The 22,161-nt window shown below is 38.5% G+C and overlaps 1 long non-coding RNA gene across 3 annotated transcripts in view; it reads right to left on the reverse strand.

Moving 5' to 3' along the window:
• The window catches only part of LOC144297927 (uncharacterized), a 224,338-nt gene that overhangs the window by 62,286 nt on the left and 139,891 nt on the right, over positions 1 to 22,161 (reverse strand). For all 3 annotated transcript variants that reach the window (XR_013364866.1, XR_013364868.1, XR_013364867.1), the window contains exon 2: positions 21,541 to 21,604. This is a non-coding gene — a long non-coding RNA (uncharacterized LOC144297927). The remainder of the gene's footprint in view (positions 1 to 21,540; positions 21,605 to 22,161) is intronic.

Genomic DNA, 22,161 nt, shown 5'->3' on the forward strand with positions numbered 1-22,161 from the left:
CTTCACCCTTCGGAGATAATGCAATTTTTGTTTCCAAATCAAGTAGGCACACAAAGCTGGGAAATAGATCTCAATTGATTAGGACCAATCTTGGTTTTACTCTCTACCTCTTTCCTGTTTTCTACTGAAACTAACAGTGTAAGAGGGTATCTACGAAAGATTCTATCCCTGGATAAAAAGGTGACCCCTTTCTCCCTACACGGTTCCTCCTTCCTTTGTGGCATACTGTGGCAAGGAGGTGCTACAGCAGCTATCTTGCAACCATGTGGAGAGAGCCTAAGAAGTGATGCAGTAGGCTGGAGCAGAATTAACAGAAAGACAACGGGTCCTGGATGGCATCACTGAGCTACTACTTTTTTCCCTGAACCACTCACCTCCAGACATCTTCTTTTCCGAGATGGGAATTTTTCATTTGAAGCCACTTTGATCAGATTTAATGTTACCTGTGGTCAAGCATATCCTAAGGAATATAATACTGCTCTGAATGTAGAAACAAGATTTTTAGTAAAATCAATATTCAAGAGATATAAATAAGAATTATATATTAAAGTTACGTAGCTCCTATAGATTTTCAGGCACCCGCATTTGCTGTTGTTATAGCACTGTCTTCAGTTCTGGGGCAATTGCCTGGTCCTGGAAAATTTTAGCTAGTATGAACATTTTCCCCAGGATACAGTTTATAGAGCCCATCACTCTTAAGGCTATTTTGTGAAGATTGTTATGTTACTAGAAGATAGAAAGTGAGGCAAAGAGAAGAGATGCTGTCAAGAAATCTCAAAATCACTGTGAACATATGAGGGGAGAGAGGACTACAACCCAGTGGTTAAATAGTTGAGATGATAGGAAAGAACAAAATTTTAATTCAGCTGTGTCATATACTATCCTTTTTATTTTAGGCGATTTTTTAAACCTCTATGAGCCTCAATTTTCTCCTCTGTAATGTGGAAATAATAGTAATGCTAGCATTATTTGGTTATTGTTAGGGTCAAATGAAGTCATACTCTTAATCAATACTTGGTCCATAACACACTTTTATATGGCAACTGAGGCTTTACAAAATCAAAACTCTTTCCTGACAAAGAGGTATTTCTGCTAAAATTAGCTTCTGTTCCCTTGTTTCCAGGCAAAGATGGACTCCTCCTCTCTCCTTTTCCTAGAACCCCTAAGATTTCCTTTTGGGAATGTTTTGCTGCCCCCTCCTTATGATAAATGGTTGACTTGACTTGGGGTCGTTTTTATAAAAACACTTGGGAATGCAGAGGGTTTCATAACATCCCTTGCCCCAATCCTTGACTCTTGTGATGCAGGCCTGATAGCACCAACTCTTAAAATCTCTCAGTGGGGCTTCCTGGGAACCAAGGTAATGGTCCACGAAGGCAGTTTCAAAGTCACATTGATTTGCCCCAGGCTCACTGCAAGTTTCTTTATAACTCCACTGCCTAATTTTGTTTGTATCAGTATTTGTAAACAGGAAGCTATGGGCCTAATCTTCTCTGCAGACACTGTGAGACAGTATGTGTTCTGGAACTGTATTTTGTTTAAAACATTCAGTTTTGTAAATTGGATACTTTTGTGACCTATGTACTCTCTAGTTCTACTCAAAGGGTGGTCCAGCGACCTGTAGTATAAGAATCTTTTGAAACTTGTAGGCAGGCATTCCTGACCCACCCCAGACCTAAGGAAACAGAATCACTCAGGAGGGGGGTCGGGGAGCAGGGCCTGCACTCTATCTGAGGCTCCCCTGTGATTTGGATACATACTTAAATTTGAGAATCACTGTTTTCTTTTGCTCTATTATTTTACCTTCTACTTTTTGACAGTCTGCTTCTGTCCTATATGTCTATGTAGTTGACTTTATGACATGAGCCAACTGCATAGACATTCCTAGTACAGGGGTGGGCACTAAAGTAGACCCCAATCCAGCTAGGAGTCATAGTAGACCAAATCATTTAATTGCAGGTAGGCGGAAAAGCCTGTTAGAACTCCTTTGGGAAGAGAAAGTGCTGGAAAGTTAGAAGAGAAAAACCCATTATGGGCACATTATGCTTTGAATCGTTAACACATATTTATTTCAAGAATTTAAGTCTTGCCTCCTCTTCCCCCTCACACAGATGGAAGACACACATTATCCTCCCCACTCCCACTCTATTCTCTGAAACCCCATGTCACCCCTGGAAGCTTCCAATTTTCAAATAATCTTCCAGGGGCCAGAAAGGAGCTACCAGTGTGCTTTAAATACATCTCTAATTAATAAATGGCTGTTTAAAAAAAAAATCTCAAATAGCTAAACACATACAGGGAAGATCAAGTGTTTGCCACACAAGCAATCAAACAAATTGATGAACAGGAAGAAAATGACTTTGGAACTAAAACTGTTCTATTATTAACCAGCAATCTGCATATTTTCCCCCAATTAATGCTTAGAATGGGATCTGAGTCAGTTGAAACCTAATTACTGGCATATCACTTTGTTGATGAGAAGCCTGCCACAGCCACTGCTCCTTGCTTCATTTGCATGAACCCCACAAAAACCTCCCAGTAGGATGTCAGTCACTGTTTTGCTACCAGAAGTCTGTGCTAAGCTAGAACTTTCTGGAGAAATGTATATCCCTTTCTTTGCTGAGTAAATATTCTGTCATTCACAGTCCTTATTAAATTACAAGGAAGATACGTATCTTGTAAAGACTTTTCCAGGAATGATTCCTATGCATGATATGGTGAAGTACCATGGCGGCGATTTCCAGAATGTGACTAACAGTAAGCGTGGAGGACCTGGGTTCCGTAGTTGGTGTTTATTATCTTATTGAAGAAACATAAAAATAAACCAACAAAAATATTTCCCATGAAACAATGGGACTCCTAATTTCCCCACCACCCTGTGAGTAGATTGTGTAGATGCTATTACCTTCATGGTCTAGGGCAGGGGTTGGCTAATTCCTGGTGTAGAGGCATGAACACTGGTCTTGCCTGCTAGTCTGTGCTCCCATGGCACTTAACATGGATGCATCCAAATAACCTCCCCCTGAAATACTACATCAGGGGCTATATTTATAGCTCCCATACTAATTAGGCTATTTGGTGTTTTTATTTCTCTACTCAGCTCTTCCTAGCATGATCCAAATTAGCTACTTTAGCCTTCTCTATTCTCCTCTAGCACCCAAGCTAATCTACAAGGGAGTTGCCACTTCAGTGAGAAAATTTAAATTGGTGAAGCAAAGATGCCTTACCTTTCTGTCTGTCAGATGATCCTTAATTTTATCCCCTTCTTCCTTATTACTTCTCATCATTCATCCAAGCTTGGACAATCTGCCCTTAGCGTTTCTAGAATTTACCAGCTGCTGCCCACCCTCTTGTTGAGGCTATAGGTACAGAGAGGTACCAGGTATGGGCAGAGGTTAAGGCTGTTTCCAAAGGATAAGAAGTCCTTCAGTACATCTACTAAGCAGGGCTACTCGTGGTCTGGGCTATGTGTATCTCTCCAGTTGTGTTTGTTTGCCAGCCCCTTCATCCTGTGCACAGTGGCCCACCTATGGCCACCTGCTGGCATTAGTCTTCTGTGTTGGGCTTGCCAAGGCCTCAGTTTCCCTTAGAATTGGGTGTTCTCTGCCTAGAATCCTTGTCTTCAGCTCTTTAACTCCTACTCTTTCCTCAGTCCTCAGCTCAGATGTTACCCTCTGAGGAATCTTCCCGGGCCCTACAGGCAATCTGTAATGTGCAACACTGCACCCTGGGATCACCTAGTATAGCACACTTATAAGATATGCTCTATGACAATTGCCCCTTATGTTGTTGTTGCTGTAAGTCCCTTCACCTATATACCATGATTCTGAGCAGTATCCGGTCTTCTATATTCCTAAGATTCCTACCACCATGCACAATGCCCACATGAGACAGGGATTCATTAAGAAGTAAGTGGATGTGTCATGAAAAACCCCATCTCCACTGTTCCTGACCTGTGTGAACTTGACAAATTTACTTAATCTTTCTGCATTTTAGTGTTTCCATTTCCAATAGAAATTTCTAAACAGTATCACTTGTTTTCTACTTCCTTCTCTAATAACCTAACAAAAAGGTATTTAGCTTAAAACCATGCATAGAAAACTTTAGTTCAAAAAAGGGGCTGTAGGGGTTAAGGGCAGGCTGCCCTAAAATGCACCACTTTGGCATATTGATTATTTTAAATTAAAGTTACTTAAGAGAGAGCCTGAGCCACCTCTGTCCCTCTGGAAGCAGGAAAGAAATTTCCCATGTGGAAGGTATCCTCCCTGTCCCAGGAGGTAATGAGACATCCCCATTCCCAGATGGGGAATTTAGAGTCGAGAATGCTATAGAAACAAATCTTGGTCCTTTTTCTACCCTACTACCTCAGCCCAAATTCTACTTAAAATTCCTTACTAATTAGAAATCCCACACATGTTTTCTCCTGTCAGTTGCTCACAAATTTATTGTCTCTTTGTCTAAATTATATAAAAACTGCCTGCCTTGGTCATTTGTTTGGGTCTCCATTTCATTAGCAGGTTTCCGTGTGCACATAATAATATTTCAGCTTTTTCTCTCCTGCTAAGCTGTCTTATATCAATTCAGTTCTTAGTTCAGCTGGAAGGCCTCGATGAGTAGAAGAGGAATTTTTTCTTCCCTAACGGGCATAATCTCCTTGATAACATAATTGTGGGGAGCTTCTGAGTAAGGTTTTGGAATCAAATTCTTTTGAAGAATTCTTTATCCGTCTTAGGTTACATTCCCAAGGAAAACCGTAATGGATTGGAGGACAGGAGCTCTCTGTCTTCCCAAAGATCATTTTTAAACTCTTAGACTTGGAAGAGATCTTAAAATGAACTCTACTTTAGCCCATCTTCATTTTACAGGTAGAGAAACAGAGTCTCTTGTTTTGTAACTTCTGTGATGTTTCTGTGGAACCTCTACAATCTCAGAGTGTACTAGCGCCAGCTGTAAATGAAAAAGGCATGCTCCTTAGCAGTGGAGAAAATGCTGCTTGTAGTTTGCAACTTCGGACTTTTTTTTTTTTTTTCCTTTTTGAAGTGGTGACCAGAATAAAAGATCGAAGCAGTGAGAAGAAAGGTTACAGAATGTTTACTCATTTAAAGAAATGACAGTTTCTATCTGGGAAACAACATAGGTATTTTATCAAAGAAAATATATTCATTTAGTAAAACGTGGGCCTCAAAAGAGAAGTATAGATTTTCCTACCAAGGCCTTACACAAGAAGCGGCTCCTGGGAGCAGAGTGTAGAATGCAATAATGTCAAGTCACAGGGGCATGAAATCCTTTCATTTTGCGACAAGGGTTTTTTTTTTTTTTTTAATGTAATCATAGTTATTAGTTGCAATCTTGCACAGGCGATCCAAGCAATAATGCCAGCTCATCTCAAGCCCCTTTAGAGCCTGCACATGTGGTACGCTTCCTTTGCTTGGCGGTGAGTATTTACATTCCGTATAACTTCAAATATTGCTTCTTTGCTTTAGGACAGATTGATAGTCGACTTTGTACGCCGGAGGAAATATTTAATGAACTCAATTCTTATTTTCTATAACTCTCTAATCCTGAGAAACAGAGGCACTTCACCTGGAGATGTTTGCAGGTAATTTTTTTTCCCCTGTCAGAACACAGAAAAATGGGGAGTAGGACTTGCCTTAAATTGCTGGTAAGAAAGAGGGCGGTGGTCCACTTTTTGGTGAATTTTATACTCGTCAAGACTTGAGCATTCTGGTTAGCGTGCTGGGAGTGGATCCTAATATAGCCAGTGCCCTTCTGCATCGTATGTCTATAATAAAATCCTGTTTTACCATGGTAGAGTAACTTCTGACTGATAAGACAAGTTTCTCTAGAAAGACACTTTAATGTAGTTTCAAGTATATAAAACAAAATAAACTCAGGACATTGAAGTATTGATTTAAAAGGGATTTCTTCAGAAAAACAGATAAGAATGAAGAACAATTAACTTGCCACAATAAAGGCTTTCAAAGCACTGAAGCATAATTTATTCCTTTAACTGAGGTGAGTGTCAACCCTATGCTTTCCATTAATATACTTAGCAAACAAAAAGAATTACCCCACAGGAAGAATTGCTTTAATTCTTTTTCTTTTTATTCTCCTGAGCTGCTTTCCCCAAACCTAACTCAGGTGTGCCAATGGGATGAAAGTAATGGGGCATCTTTGAGGGGTGTTCTCTAGTCCAAACCATTAGCAAACCTGAGGCACTTGCAGAGAGCTACCCAAGGAGTTCCTTCTCGCTAGTAGAATCCATTTAAAACAGGAGTTCAGGCAGTTTCGTGACTGGCCCAGTTCTGTTCTGGAATTTCCAGTTCCTATAGGATCTGGACAGGGTTTATTCTTTAATAGAGGCCAGACAGGGAAGTAAGCGGAATGCCACTATCAGCAGCATTCACCCAAATTGCTCAAGTGGTGGCTTACCAGCTGCCGTCTCTGTTGGGTGGCAACATCGGAGTCTATTTCCCTGGGCTTTATCTTTTGTTTCATGGCACACACTGCATTGCTCTCCACCGAGCTCCATGGCTTGATGACTGAAGTTATTTGCTGTAGATGACACATTCTGGGTAATGAGCCCACCAACCTCCACCTAAGCAGCCTTATTAGAAGTGTCCTCTGTTTCCAGTTTCCCTGTCTTTCCATGCATGGCAGCGCTTCAAGGCGGACACTGCCAGTGACCTGAGCTTTGCCCTGCTTTAGGAGGAGTCGTAGTCTGGCCCCTGAGGTGGTCTTCTCCAAGCTGAGGGGTACCATTAGTGGTCCCAGGTGAGGTGTTCAAGTATAACCCGGGGCCAAGACCCTAGTGGTTGCCAAAACTCACAGGGAGGATTCTGTTTCCTTTCTGATATCATCCTAACTGGCCAATTTCAGTTTGAGTTTCTCAGAATAAGGAAAGAAGTTTTTTTTGTTTGTTAGTTTGTTTTTTCCTGGGGGAGAAACAACCTCAATATTCCACTGTCACATCCTGGTATGTCCCGCCTAGAACCATATTTGTGCTCAAAGATACTGTTTGCCTAGGCTAGGTCTTGAGAAAGATAGAGCAGGGATGACAGTGTATGAAACAGGGCTCTGCCTGCATATTCTCTGGACCTTAATCTTTCCTACTTCAGGTGCTGCTGCCATGAGGAACCATGTGTGATCAACTGAGAGCAGACATACTGATGGACCCAACACTACCTGAAAAATGTGAAAGTTGGTACAAAACATTTAGTAAACTTGTACCTCTTATTTTTTAATTGGGAACTTGAATTCTTTGAGGAGTAGAAACAGGACACTGGCACCAATGGCAGGGGAAACTGTGACTATGCAAAGTCTTAATTGATGAGACCTTGAATGAGTGGCTCCAGCTCTAATGTCACAAGAAGGCTGAAGGATGTAGATCACAGCCAGTGGGAGAACCTTTATATCAGAACGGCCATACATTAAGATTGAGGAATAAAATACTAGTTTCGTTTTCCCTACTGCTTCCCTAAATATTTCCCCCATCTAATTGATAATTGAGTTTGGGGGTTTTGTTCGCTTATTTGTCTGTTTTCTCATTAAAACTTCATTTCACTATTTCTGGGAAGTGGGATCTATAATGATGAAGCCCCCTGGGTAGAAGATCTACAAGGCATTTTTTTCCGACTCAAGTGTTTAGGAATATCTGAGATGTTTTGATCCTAGCTTGCTTCTATCTAGGCCAGAGAAAACGAGCCACTCAAAAACCAAAGGGAAATATAACTGCCACATCATCTGGTTGAAAGAGTTGCTCTAACCTCTCATTTTTCTATTTCCTTAGCAAAATCATGGTTTCTTAATTGTTTTGGTTAAATACCTAGTCCCATAGCAAAGTCATTTGCTATAAAGTAGATAAATAGTGGAAATTTCCATTAGAAAAAAATATTAAATATGAAATCCCATCAGTAAAGACATGGCAAGATTATGGGTCATGATTCTGAAAATAAGGATTTTGGCTAAGGAGGCAGTGCTCTGATAATCTGCATTGTACCAGGGACAGGTGAGATTCCTATGGATAATTCTCAGTGTTTGTGAGATTGGCTGTAAAAATCACTATGAATATGAACAGCTTCAAGAGTCAGAAACTCTGATCATGTGCCAAGGCTCTCCACAGGCAGGACAAAAGTAATCAATTTGTGAGAATGAAGTTGGAGATGCAGAATAAAGCACGAATCCTTGATCTTGAGATGAGCACATGCCCTCCATTTTGGGGCTTCTCCAATTAAATCAAGAGTGTTTTTGGCTTTGGCTTTTCAGGTGAAGGTAAAACTGGCACTCATACTTTTCTGAATTTCCTTTCAAGGTTGAGAATATGTGTTGCACAGCTCAGTCATTGCTACACGTGTCCTGATGGGTCAAAAGAATACTGCAAATTAAGATCCTAATATATGTCTCTTTGTTTCCCAACAAATTTATTAAACTAAGTCTTTAAATTGGTGCCATAGGGGCACCTGGGTGGCTCAGTGGTTGAGTGTCTGCTTTCAGCTCAGGTCATGATCCTGGGTTGAGTCCCACATCAGGCTCCTCACAGGGAGCCTGCTTCTCCCCCTGCCTACATCTCTGCCTTTCTCTGTGTCTCATATGAATAAATAAATAAAATCTTTAAAAATACATACATACATACATGTATACATACATATGTGCCATGACTATCACTGATACATTAATTTATCCTATGAAGTCAAAAATTATAATTGTATCCTATAGGAAAAGCACAGAGAACATTTGCCTTGTCGTTCCTGGCATCAGAATGCTTCAAAGAACATATGCCCACTGGTCCATTATGGTTGGTTTTGCTGAGTCACTAAACTAGAAGGAGGACATCTAGCTCCCTTCCCACTTTGATTCATCTATTCATTGAAGCTTGGAGGAATGTTACAGATAAGGGACACTATGATGTTCTGCCCTTGATGATGAGATTTCCAGAACTTTTATAGAAATTTCTGTTGCGGGATCCCTGGGTGGCGCAGCAGTTTGGGGCCTGCCTTTGGCCCAGGGCGCGATCCTGGAGACCCAGGATCGAGTCCCACATCAGGCTCCCGGTGCATGGAGCCTGCTTCTCCCTCTGCCTGTGTCTCTGCCTCTCTCTCTCTCTCTGTGACTATCATAAAAAATAATAATAATAAATTTCTGTTGCAAGAGGCATTGAGCATGATGAAGTCCAAATGCTGTATTACAGATGAGGACAGCATAATGCAGAAAAATTGCTGAAAAATATTTGTAAGGCCCCTAAGATATTTTATTCTGACCTAAGTGTCCAGATATATGTTAGATATTGTATATTTACATGATTATATAAATGTAAATGTGAATATAATTTAGCATTTCTAGTATTAAGTGGAGCTTTTCCTGATAAACCATATTATAGATAATTCCCAGAACTGAGAAGAACAAATAAAATGTAGCACCCTGTTGGTTTTTCGAGGAGGACTAGGTTCATGATAGTATTTTCCTTCTCATGGTTTGGGCTCCCCCTGAAGCAGATTTTGAAGGTAAGGGATTTATTTAGGATGTGATTGCAGAAAATCCCAATAGGAGAACGAGAGAGTGAGAAAGGGAAGGGAATCCAGTAAAGAGTGTATAAAGGAGCAGGTGGTTACTGAAAACATCTGAATCTCAGTCCTGCTGGGGAATTACTAGGAGACAGTGTATAACACATCTCAGAGTTGTACCATCTCAGAGTTGTCCCTCAGAACATGGAAGTAGTGTATTTGTACACCAACTCCAATCCCTCATTACTCAGCATTGTCAACCCCTCAACAATTCTGGTCCTTTCAGCCTGTGGCTGAAAACCCTCAGCTGAGAGTCATAGCTGCATGCAGTAGAATGCTGTGTGTAGTGAATGTGAGGGGAAGAGACTGGGGCACTTACAGCATCAACTACAATTCTCCTGCCATAGCTAACAGAAGAGATATTATCTTCTGAAGGGCCAAGGCCAAATTTTGTGGCCCTTTAAGTGGAGATGACTTATGATCTTGGGCTGCTGTAAGAAATGGAGGCTGGTATCATTTCAGGATGGATATTTGCCAAGTTTTAGAATCTCCAGAAACTTTCTGATTAGAGTAGCAAATGCTGTCATAGTTCTTGGAAGTTTTTGACAGAAGTTCCCTGGAGTCAGGAGTTATGTCTGAATGTAGGATCTAGTGTCTTCTTGGTGTCCAGTAATTTCTCCCTATCAAGTGGTCCATGGAGTAGGCTTGAAAGCATTGTGTAATCGTGTTGTTGTCTGTAACCTTTGGAGGGTAAAAACAAAAGCTATTCCAGTTCCAGTGACTCCATGTGTAGGATAATGGAGGTTAATAGACTCCAGGAGTTGTGGGGCTCTTAGTCAAGTGTTGGGATCCTTAACAGGAAAACCACAGATATCTACAGGAAGATGATTTATCAGACAAAAATAGATCCACTGAGAGCAATAATCAGAATTATTATATTGAGTCAATAAGGGTAATTGCAATTTTCTTTTTCCACTGGAAAAAATTAAAATCTAGGATAGTTGGGGGAAGGAGAGAGCTTTAGGTAGCTTATGAATTTGAAGTATTAAACAGAATTATATTCAGTTGTAATAACTAACACTTAACTAGAAAAATTAGGAAATTGAGCCAAAATTTCACTGGTATAGGAAAAGATGATTTAAAGGATCCTGGTTAACTACAGTCATTTAAAATAAAAGGAGAGGGTTTTTATGTTTTCCTATGCTCTAGAATGTCAGCCTCATGAAAACAGTGATTCTACTTTTCTAAGTTCTCTTTCGGGTATTTCTAAAATACCTGTGACTCATAAATGTTTAGTAAATGTTTGTTGAATGAATGAGTATATATTCCATAGTGAGTTAATATTGTACTAACTGTGTCTGGAAACATGCAAACCAATCAAAATGTAAATACAAAAAGTAAAGATAAAATTTATGGTGCTTCAGTGTTTCTTGTCTAAGCTCACACAGTTTCTTTTTTGTTTACTACTGTCCAGCCAAACTGACCTTTCTTCTGCTCCTTGGATTGTCCCACCTCTTTCTGCCACAGGATTTTGATCTTGTTAGGTCCTCTAGCTGGTCTGTTTTCCCAAAGATCTTGGCAAAGTTCACACCTTCTCCCTTTTCTAGTTTTGCTCAAATATTTCTTCCAACGGACTCTGCATAACCATGTTTTGTCTCATTATCCTGTTTTACATATTTACAAACTCCTGATAAAGCCTCTTTTTGAATTTTACTTGGTTCATCTCAGCTGCTTCCACTAGAAGGTAAGCTCCGAGAGGAGAAATTTTTTTCTGCCTTGTTAACCACCGACAGCCCAGCAGGTAGACCTCTACCTCAGGCAGAGAAGGTATCTTGGTTTGAAGACACAGAAACAAGAACTTTGGTTCAAGTAATTTCTTGGCTGTATCCCAGGAAAGACAGGTGAGGGATCAGGAAAGAGAGAGAGCAAGGGAAGGCAGCCAGTAAAGACTGTGTCACTGAGTAGGTTATCACTGGGTGCAACTGGAGCTTAACCCCCTGAGTACCTTCTGAGAGACTGTGTAGACCTGCTCAGAATTATTCCACTGAGGGTGAAGAGAAGCTCAGGTATCTACTAGTTCCCAGCTCTCATTACTGGATATTTCTTACAGGGCACATTTATTCCTCAGCGCTTCTGGTCTACCTCTTACCCTCTGTCACCAGCAAGAGAAAGCCTTTAGGTAGAGGATCCCAGATGTTTGAGTGGGAACTATTTAATGAATCAGCGGATAATCTCCAGGAAGGCTAAAGGGATATGGTCCTGACATATCTACTATAGTAGATATTGAGCAAATGTTGAATGAATAAATGAATCATCCATCTGAAAGAAAAACAAAATGAATGATACATAAAGGAAACATAGAACTTCTTTATGTTAATATATAATGTATCCTTAAAATTATAGGTCAAGTGCTATAAAGGAAAATGTTTATTTTCTGAAAGGCCCTAGAGAAAGTAAATAGGGTTGAGAGCTAAAAAATTTTTCAGACCAGTTTCATGAAAATGTGAGTTACTCACTAACAGATTTGCATGTGGCTTTTAGAGTCTTGTGTGATGAAGGGACATTTGCATATATAAAAAAATGAAAGCTAAAGTTATTTGATATTTTATTATGCATTTAGGAGCAGTGTTTTGTTCTATTGGTTTCATTTTATGAAATTGCTTCTGAGATGCTGACTCTATTTCAGACAGTCTCAGCTTGTTCCTTATTCTGAACATGATGCTGCACCTGCTCTTTGTTCTGGGCCTTGCAGCAATATCTGAGCAAAAACAATAACACCCAGTCTGATGTATGAACTAGTGGCAGCGCTAAGAAGTGGTCTTCAGGGGCTTTATTCTCCATATTATCTCACTGCCTCTTAAGGTACTCCCAAATAGCCACTATGAGGAAAAACAGTTCACGTGGCCATGGCTCAGCAGCAGCCCACTATTGCCTGCCCAGCCAGAGCGTGGCCTCTAAACTCCCATCATGCTTTTCTGGATCTATTCTCCATGGTTTCAGCACAAACTCTGTGATCCACAGTAACTATCCTGCCATGGTTCCCCTTGTTGAGAATAAGCAGCCTATCCCAGTAGGGGAGCAGGTATTGTTCAGGTTGTTCATGAGTCCCCTGGAATTTTGTGTTAGAACATAGGGCTTAGTGCCCCCTTGTGATCCAGAGATTTCTAAATTCAGGAAGCCCACTAGAATGGGCCCTGTGAGATCTGTTAATAAATCCTATCCTTTGATTATTTTTGAACTCTTTAAATTTTTTTAAACAATTTTAAGCTTACAGAAAGATTACAATAACACAAGGAGCTTTTATGTACTCTCTACCAAATTCATCAACTTTTAATATTTTGTTACATTTTTTGTGTCATCCTACTTTTTTCCTGAACTATTACACATGCTTCTTTATTCCCTGGTACTTGAATATGTATTTCCTTAAGTCAGGGATGATTTCTAATGTTAATTGTTGAATGGTTATCAAAATCAGGATATTTGACTTTATATATAATCCTTCATTATAATCTACAGTCCCTATAGAATTTCACCAATTATCCTAGTAATACTCTTCATGAAACATTTTAATTCTTTTGCACAGGAGCTAGTTAGGCCTCATGTACAGTTTTTGTTTTATTTATCTTCAGATCTTAATCTGAGACAACTATTCAGCCTTTTTTTTTTTTTTTTGTCTCTGTGACACAGTTTTGAAAAATTTAGGCAATTTAAGACTTTTGTTTTTTGGTTATTGGTTATATGGTGTGTTTCATGGGTATGATCACAGCTCCAGAGGGACTTAAGAGAAAGAAATTCAATACAAAGAATGGATCTATCACTGGAGCAAAGAAAATGTCCAGATCTTTGATGTATCATGTAGTCACATAACAATGCAAGCTTCAGTGAAAAGTTAACTTCCTAAAGAGAAGATCCTCTCAACCAAATATGGAATATGGGATGTTTTAATCTATTGCTGTCTTCTCCAAAGATGTCACCATCTCTTTCCTAAACATACTAGTATTCTCATCTTACCATCTTTTGAGAGAAATTAAATTAACTCTTGTCTCCATGACCCTCATTGCTCAAAAAGTATCTCCCACAGTCATGAAATATGGGTACCTCCAATGCAGCCAGCCTACTATCTTATTTACAGTGTCACTGATAGCTCTCCTTTCTAGCTCATGTGAAAGTATAAGGCATACAGGATGGAATCATTCAGGTGCATTACATGTTTCTTTTTAGTGTGTTTTTGTTTTTAGCTCAAAGAGCTCTGCTATCACCTGGCTTTAACCTCAGGTAAGAGCAAAAGCATCATGAAACATAAATAAGTTTACACAATGAAATGCTGATACCCTAAATGAAATTGTTTCAACAAAATGGCAAGTCATTTAACTCTTCCTAAGCTTCAGTTTTTTCACTGGTAAAATGAGGGTGACTGTACATATCTTGTAGGAGTTTCTTACAGTAATGGTTCCTAACAATTTCACCTCCCACTTTTCATATCTTTATATCGACCCACATTGACTCTGCTACTTTGTCACATGACTTGCAAATATGATACAAACAAAATCTTGCTAAGTTCCTGAGCACTGGGACTGATCTCTCGCGATCCTGTCCTGGGACTACCATGATGCAGAGAGGCCCACCAGGAAGAAGCCCACATGAGACACTATGTGGAGAGAGAGACCCAGCCAGTCCAGTCTTCCCAGCTGAGTGCCACCGTGGGCCAACTTGCCAGCTGAATGCAGCAGCTCTAGTGAGCTGCTCCTCCAGCACCTCTGCCTGGCTGGGTAAAGCAGAAAAACAACCCAGTCACCTCACAGAATTATAGGAATAACGAATCCTTATTGTTTTTGTTTTGTTTTGTTTTGCTTTATCCTATCCTCTAGCAACAGATTCAGGAATATTTTCTGTTGCCCACCTTTCACTTACAAGATTGCTTTTACTGAACAGGTATCAGGTTCTGGACATAATATTTAATGTTAGAAATATCTACCTTAAATAAAAAGATAAGATAAACTAATATTTGAAAAACAGTGTCCCTAAGCTCAACGTGTTTAGACTTATAAAGTCTAAGAAACATTCAAATAATCAGAAATCAAAATTCCATTTGAATAAATACCTAGGATAGAATAGCTACATCACATGGTAGTTACATGTGTAACTTTTTAAGAAACTTTCTAACAACTTTTTAATAGGTATGTCATGATAACTCATTTTGATTTTAATTTTCCCAAGTGACCAATGAGCATCTTTTCATGTGCTTATTTGTTAGCCCTATATCTTGTGAAATGTCTGTTCAAATATTTTTCCCATTTCTTTATTTTTTTTCTTTTTTCTGTTCATGAATTTTGAAGGTCTTTTATGTATTCTGGATATGAGTCCTTCTTCAGATGCTCTGAGATTAACTTTTTTCAACTATGGTTTTTCTTTCATTCTTCTAACCTGTATATGAATGTTCACAGCAGCTTCATCTATAATAGTGAAAAACTAGACACAATACAAATATCTATTAACTGGTGAAGAGGCAAACAAATTGTAGCATATTCATACAATGGAATGCTACCTAACAACAAAGAGGAATAAAGCCGTTCTTTTATTATTATTAATTATTATTATTATTATTATTATTATTTTAAGAGAAACTTTATTGTTTTAACCACTAAGAGGGTGTTTTATTATGTGGCAATAGATAGCTGGAACTAACTCGTTAGTTGTTACATACATTATCTCACTTCATCTTCATGATATTCTTATGAGATATGTACTTACAGGGAGAACTAAATAAATATTAGATATTATTTTTTAACTTCAAAGATTCAGTTTAAAAGAAGACAGAAGCATAATATATACACTCTATATGATGTTTTACAATTTGCCTTTCCTTTCTCTTCTTTTTTTAATTTGACAATATATCACTTGGGGATATTTCCTTGTCAGCACACAGAGTTCTACCTCATTCTTCGTAATTATCTACTGTTCTACTGAATGGATGTTTCATAATTTATGTAGCCATTCCCCTGTCTAGATTGCTTCGTATTTTTAAAACTATTACAGATTTCATAATGAATATATTTATACATATATTTCAGTGCACATTTGTGAGTATAATTGTGGCATAAATTCCTACAAGTAAAAATCATAGTTTAAGGAAATATGTACATTTTATTTTTTGGTAGATATTTATCTATTACATTGATATACAATGAGGTTGCAGCAATTTATACTTTCATCAGGAGTGTATGAGACTGCCTGCCTCCTTTAATCATTGTTAGTAATATTACAAACTATTAAATCTTTTGGTAACCTCCAATCTGATAAGTGAAAAGTTACATTTTGTTTGACATGCCTTTACTTAATAGGAATAATATTGCATAACTTTTTGTCTATAAACTACTTAATGTTCTGTTTTTGGTCAGATGTGTTGAATATTTTTGTATTGTGACTCTGGTCCTTTATAATTGATTTGAAAGAGTACTTTATAAATTAAGGAAATTAGTCTTTTTTCTTATGTGCTAAGAATTGTTTTTTTAGGTCAACCATTTTTCTTATCACCTTTGTTTACAATATGGTATTGCTGTCATACAGAAATTTTGCATTTTATATAGTCAAACTTATCAGTCTTCCATATTTACTTTGTGTAATTTTATAGTTTAGTTTTATTTAAATACTTAAATCTGGGGATCCCTGGGTGGCTCAGTGGTTTAGCGCCTGCCTCTGGCCCAGGGCGTGATCCTGGAGTCCCGAGATTGAGTCCCACATCGGGCTCCCTGTATGGAGCCTGCTTCTCCCTCTGCATGTGTCTTTGCCTCTCTCTCTCTCTCTCTCTCTTATGAATAAATAAATAAAAACCTTAAAAAACAATACTTAAATCTTTCTTCCATCATTGCTGAATCAGCAATTTAGATAGAGATCTACTAAACTATGTTTTCAAATATCTAGCTAATTTGTCTCAATTCCATACATTAAAAAAACCATCCATTTACATTGACTTAAAATCTTGCTCTCAGGTAATACAGAATTCAAATCCATTTTTGGATTCGTTTCTATTACCGTTTCTTCTATTCATGGGCCTGTAACAAATTGATTTAATTTTGTAGCATTATAAAATCTGGTAAACTTTGGTCTCTTACTCATTTTCTCCTAAGAATTGTATTTATTATTCTCACATATTTATGTTTCCAAAAGAAGTTAAGACTAGTCTGCCAAAAGTATATTTTTACAAGAATTATAGGTCATTTTAGGAGAAATCTAAGGATTTCAGAAAATAACAAGCCTAAACCACCAGAACCTGTAATCTTCTTCATGTCCCCCAGTAGTGGTCAATATTGATCCTTTAAAGATACATTTTTTTAATGGGAAAAGTCTTTTAGAGTCAAGCAAGGTTAATAGTAAGGGATGATGTTGGTAACTCTCTTCTGATCAAAACCAGACTGAGACTGAGTAAGACTGTTCCTCTTGAATATCTTAGAATGAGTTCAGAGAATTTTTTCAAAAGAAGCATCCCAACTATATTTGAGTAATTCCTTTGCAATGGAGTAGGCTTATAAGCTCTCAAAATCACTGCATTGAGGGGATAACAGTAGCCCATATACATTTTAGTATATTGATTTAATCATTATTAAAATTATGAAAACAATGCACCTTAATAAAAATATCCAATATGTTAAGTAAAAACTGAACACAAATTTTATATTCATCATTACAGCTATTTAAAAATTAGCATGCTCATAACAAAAACAAACAAAATACCCAAAACAAACAGAAAAGCTCCAATAAAATGGAAAGATTAGAGGAGATTTGTTTTTCTTTTTGAAAAGTTCAGTTAATTCTGTTATAATCATGTTTATATAATAAGACAAATTAAGAGCTTAATGATTTTATAGTCATATCTCCTGAAGAAGAACCTATGAGGAATATGATGTAGAGGTGTGATAAGGATGTTATTCTAGCCCATTGATGGGTGGCATCGTAACACATAGCACACAAACAGAAACTGAAGTCTGAATATTTTCCTTCAGGATCCTAGCTCTGTTGTGTTATCTGGGGCTGATGTGACTCTCAAGATTCCTTCCATAGAAAATGAGATCCTGAGAATTACTTCATGGGGTTTTTAAAGACTTGTTCTTTAAGGTGTGGTCCGTGGACCAGCAGTATCTGCATTACCTGGAGCTTACTCGAAATACAGAATTTCAGGCCCCAAGCCAGTCCTCTAAGAATTAGGGTTTTCTGAGGGGGGAGCCTAGCAATTTCTGTTTTCACAAGCCCTCCAGGTGACTCTCCTGCATGCTCAAGTTTGACCAGTACTGCTTTAGAAAACTCAATGGATCAAATATAATTACGTACACTGCTTTCCAGAAATTCATTATCATTAAGTCAATCATGCACAATGAAAGGTTAGCCAGGCAGACTGGAGGCCTGGGAACAATTAGTGTCATCCAAATTGTGGAAAATTTCTCTCTCTCCCTCTCTGTCTTTTATTTTTTTTTACTTAATTAGCATTATTTGGATTTGGACAAAACATTAAACCTTCAGTAGATGAGGATTCTGTCTTTTAATCTCATACATATTTATTGGGTTCTACCGTGTTCCAGGCCTTGCCTTACATCCTAGGGGTTCAGTAGTGAAAATCTACATGGCTCCTGCCTTCAGACAGCTTCTAGGCCATCAGGAAAGACACTCCAATAATCCAATCATAGCAGATGTAGAGGGGGTTACAAGACAGGAGTCATTAAGAACTGTGAAAGCATCTAAATTGGGACTCCTACCTATGAGTCAGAGGATGGACATTTGCAGGTCTATGAACTCCCCAGATTTTGTTTACATTGGGAGACATATATGTCCATAGTTTCATTGTTCTGGAGAGAGAGTTTTCAAAGAATTCCTTGAAGTCCAAATATTTTAGGACCCCTACTGAGATCAACCTTGTAGGCCAGTTTATTATCCGAGTGTCTGAATTCATTATTTTCATTTATAGGATTCTCTTTTCCCTTCCTCCCCTAAGAATGATTACTTTGGCTTGAATTACCTGAGTTTAGATTCAAAAACCTGTTGATTCTGTAGCATAGAGCTATCCTTTCATTCTTCTATGAAAAATTGAAGACAAATTCTCTCCAGATGTGGGCTCAGTCCAGTGCATGGCTGGGCTGCTTTATTATAAGATATGGATGTAGAAGAGATGTCCTAAGATGAGCTCTCAAAAGGACCTTCATTGACATTTGCTCATCAGTTAATTCACAGTTCTTAGAGATGAATGAGCAGTTCTGGAGGTGTAAGCTTAAAACCCTGCAAGTTGATTAAAAGCTGTGCTCAAATCCAGACCAATTAATAACTGAGTCCCCATGGGGTTAATATTAAGGGTGGCTGTTATTATGTTTTTCATCTTCATTTCAGGGTTTCTGCAAGTGGATTAATCAGCCCTTGTGTATTCATTCTACCACCAGAGAAACAATTCATTTTGATTATTATGTTACAAATACCAGCGACATTCAATAGACCTTGCAGAGAAATTTTTATGAGTTTGAGCAAATATCCACTGTTGCACAAAGCAGATTGGATAATAATACAAGCTGCAGGTTTTAGAACTTCCCAGGGTCCCTCAACCACATGCACTGGATTGGAATGTCAACCTGGTGATTTAGTTCACCTTCATTGCCTAAATCATTCCAGAATAAAGGCAAAGATAGTATGTGTGTTTAAGATATCAGCACTCAGATCTTTTTTTACTCAGTCCAAGTTGTTTAAACAATGGGTTTCAAAGAGCCTTTAAATTAGCTCCTAAATTGCAACAGTAAAAGACAATAGATGGAACTTTGCCCTAATTCTCCTCAAATCCCATGGGACTTTTAATAGTCCTGAGCAGGCAATAAACCTTTATTTGTCATTTTCTCAGAAAAATCATACTCATCTCAGTAGGCCTCAGTTTGCCACAATTGCTTCTGGATTAACAAATTTTTTTTTTTAATTTTTTTTTTATTTATTTATGATAGGCACACAGTGAGAGAGAGAGAGGGAGAGACACAGGCAGAGGGAGAAGCAGGCTCCATGCACCGGGAGCCCGATGTGGGATTCGATCCCGGGTCTCCAGGATCGCACCCTGGGCCAAAGGCAGGCGCCAAACCGCTGCGCCACCCAGGGATCCCTGGATTAACAAATTTTAAGTAGAGTCTCGGTTGGTGGTTTGGTCAGTGTCTTAGTTAACTCAAAAGTCATCTCAATTTTTATCACATCCCCTCTGTGTTTCAAATGGAAGAATCAAGTGTAGTAGCTTTCACAGGTTGTGTGGTCTAGACATCCCTGGCTTCCCCATGGTCATTCAAGTGGTAAGCCCAGAACAACCACCACCCATGGTTCTCTCCTACCCTCCCCCTGCTGTCCTTTCACTTTACTTCTGGTACTTTCATGAGAGGATAGAGGAGAGATACCATTATCTCTCTCTTTAAATTTTTTATTTAAGTTCAAGTTAGTTAACATATAATGTATTACTAGTTTCAGGGATAGAGAATTTAGTGATTCATCAGTTGTATATAACACCCAGTGCTCATCCCAACAAGTGCCCTCCTTAATGCCAATCACTCAGTTACCCAATCCCCCACCCACCGCTCCTCCAGGAATCCTCAGTTTGTTCCTTATAGTTAAGAGTCTCATATGGTTTGCCTCCCTCCCTGCTTTGATCTTGTTTTTCCTTCCTTTCACCTATGTTCATCTGTTTTGTTTCTTAAATTCCACATATGAGTGAAATCATATGGTCTCTCTTTGACTTATTTTGCTTCACATAACACTCTCTGTTATATGTTCCATCCACATCCTTACAAATCAAAACCGCAGTGAGATATCACCTTACTCCAGTCAGAATGGCTAAAATTAGTAACTCAGGAAACAACAGATGTTGGCAAGAATGAGGAGAAAGGGGAACCCTTTTATACTGTTGGTGGAAATTCAAACTGGTGCAATCACTCTGGAAAACCTTATGGAGGTTCTTCAAAAAGTTAAAACTAGAACTACAACCCAACAATTGTACTACTAGGTATTTATCCAAAGGATACAGTGATTCAAAGGGGCACATGCACCCCAATGTTTATAGCAGTGATATCCACGATAGCCAAAGTATAGAAAGATCCTAGATGGGCATCAACAGTTGAATGGATAAAGAAGATGTGATATATATATATATATATTATATATATTCATATATATAATATTTATATATATATGAATATTACTCAGCCATCAAAAACTGAAATCTTGCCATTCTCTTTTATTTAATAGTCTGTGTTGTATTCCTAAACTGGCTATATTCCTCCACTTACCCTTGGTACCCTGTACTGCCTTCTTACTCATCAATATATCTGGAATTACAGGAACAGGCCCTTGCCTATCTGCTATGGATACTGCAGGTCTTCCTTCATTGTGGCCCAGAGCTATATGGGAAATACCACCTCATTGACGGTGGTATTTCTATGTTGTTGGGTTCTTCCCTTCCTTTCCCACCAGCTTCTGACAGGAACACAAATATCCTAAAGGAACAGGACATTTCCTCTAATAGGAGGAAGAAAAATGGGACAGGGCAGGTACCTGGCTTTTGAAAAAGATGGCCACCTTCTCATCTGGCTTCAGCATCTGTCCCAAGGCACCTTGATCTCTGTTGATTGCCCTGGAGGCAGATGCACACTAATGACAAATCACCAAGACTGCTATTTGGAGGGAAAAGGAAGACCTTTAGCAATTTGTTTGTTGGTGGCTGAGAACCATCATAGGTGAATTATCTCAATAATTTGAAATATATCAACTATTGCCAAGCAGTACCCTTAGTGGCATATACAACACCAGATCGCTGGAAAGTACATTCCTCTAAATGGATTTTTTTTTCCCAAGCATGTTATTCTTCTGAGATTTGTGTGGGCATATTCTTTCTCGGTCTCCTTCATAGAAGGAGAGGATGTGGCCTATAAAAACATTTCCTAAAAAAACATTGAGTCACAGACTCAATGAGTTAAATAATAGAATGAAAACTAAACATAAGAAGCATGTCTCAGGCCCAGGAGAGATGCTCTCAGCTTACCTGTTTCATGAAACCTGGCAGTCACCATGTGGAACCTCCATCCTGTCTTCCTCAAGTCAAATCTCTAGAGAGAAAACAAAAAAGGAAGTTACAAAAAAAAAAAAAAAATCAGGCCTTAGGAAACAAGGCAAATCCTGTGTTTTAAGAAATGGTATATGAGGCTTGCCATAGGAATAGAGAGGCCCTCTCTCTTGTTATTCTTTCCTTCTTTCCTTCTTCCCTAGTAACACTGGGGAAACATTGCTCGTAGATCTTACCCTTAAGTACATAGGAGATGCTGAGTGTAAGAAACATAAGAAACACTAAGTATTTTGACAATCTAACATCTACAAGCTGTAAAGATAGCCTTCTGGAAGTCTGTTCCAAAACAGATAGCAGGCTGGGCTTCTTTCCACCCTGCCAGACTTTCATGATTTCCATTAACATTTGGGCCAAGGGAAAGCTGAGTCGTGCAATTAAATCTGAATGATGAGGAGAGGAGAGTGTCCAGGTGAGTTGACCTGAGTATCTAAAGTTATTTTCTACAAATCTAAATCAAGATGTCTTCATCAAAAGACTTATAAAAGTATACAGGTCAATTAATTACATTATATATGGGACAAAATACTTTTATTGAAAATA

This window comes from Canis aureus, chromosome 26, assembly GCF_053574225.1.
Source record: "Canis aureus isolate CA01 chromosome 26, VMU_Caureus_v.1.0, whole genome shotgun sequence".
Lineage (NCBI taxonomy): Eukaryota > Metazoa > Chordata > Mammalia > Carnivora > Canidae > Canis > Canis aureus.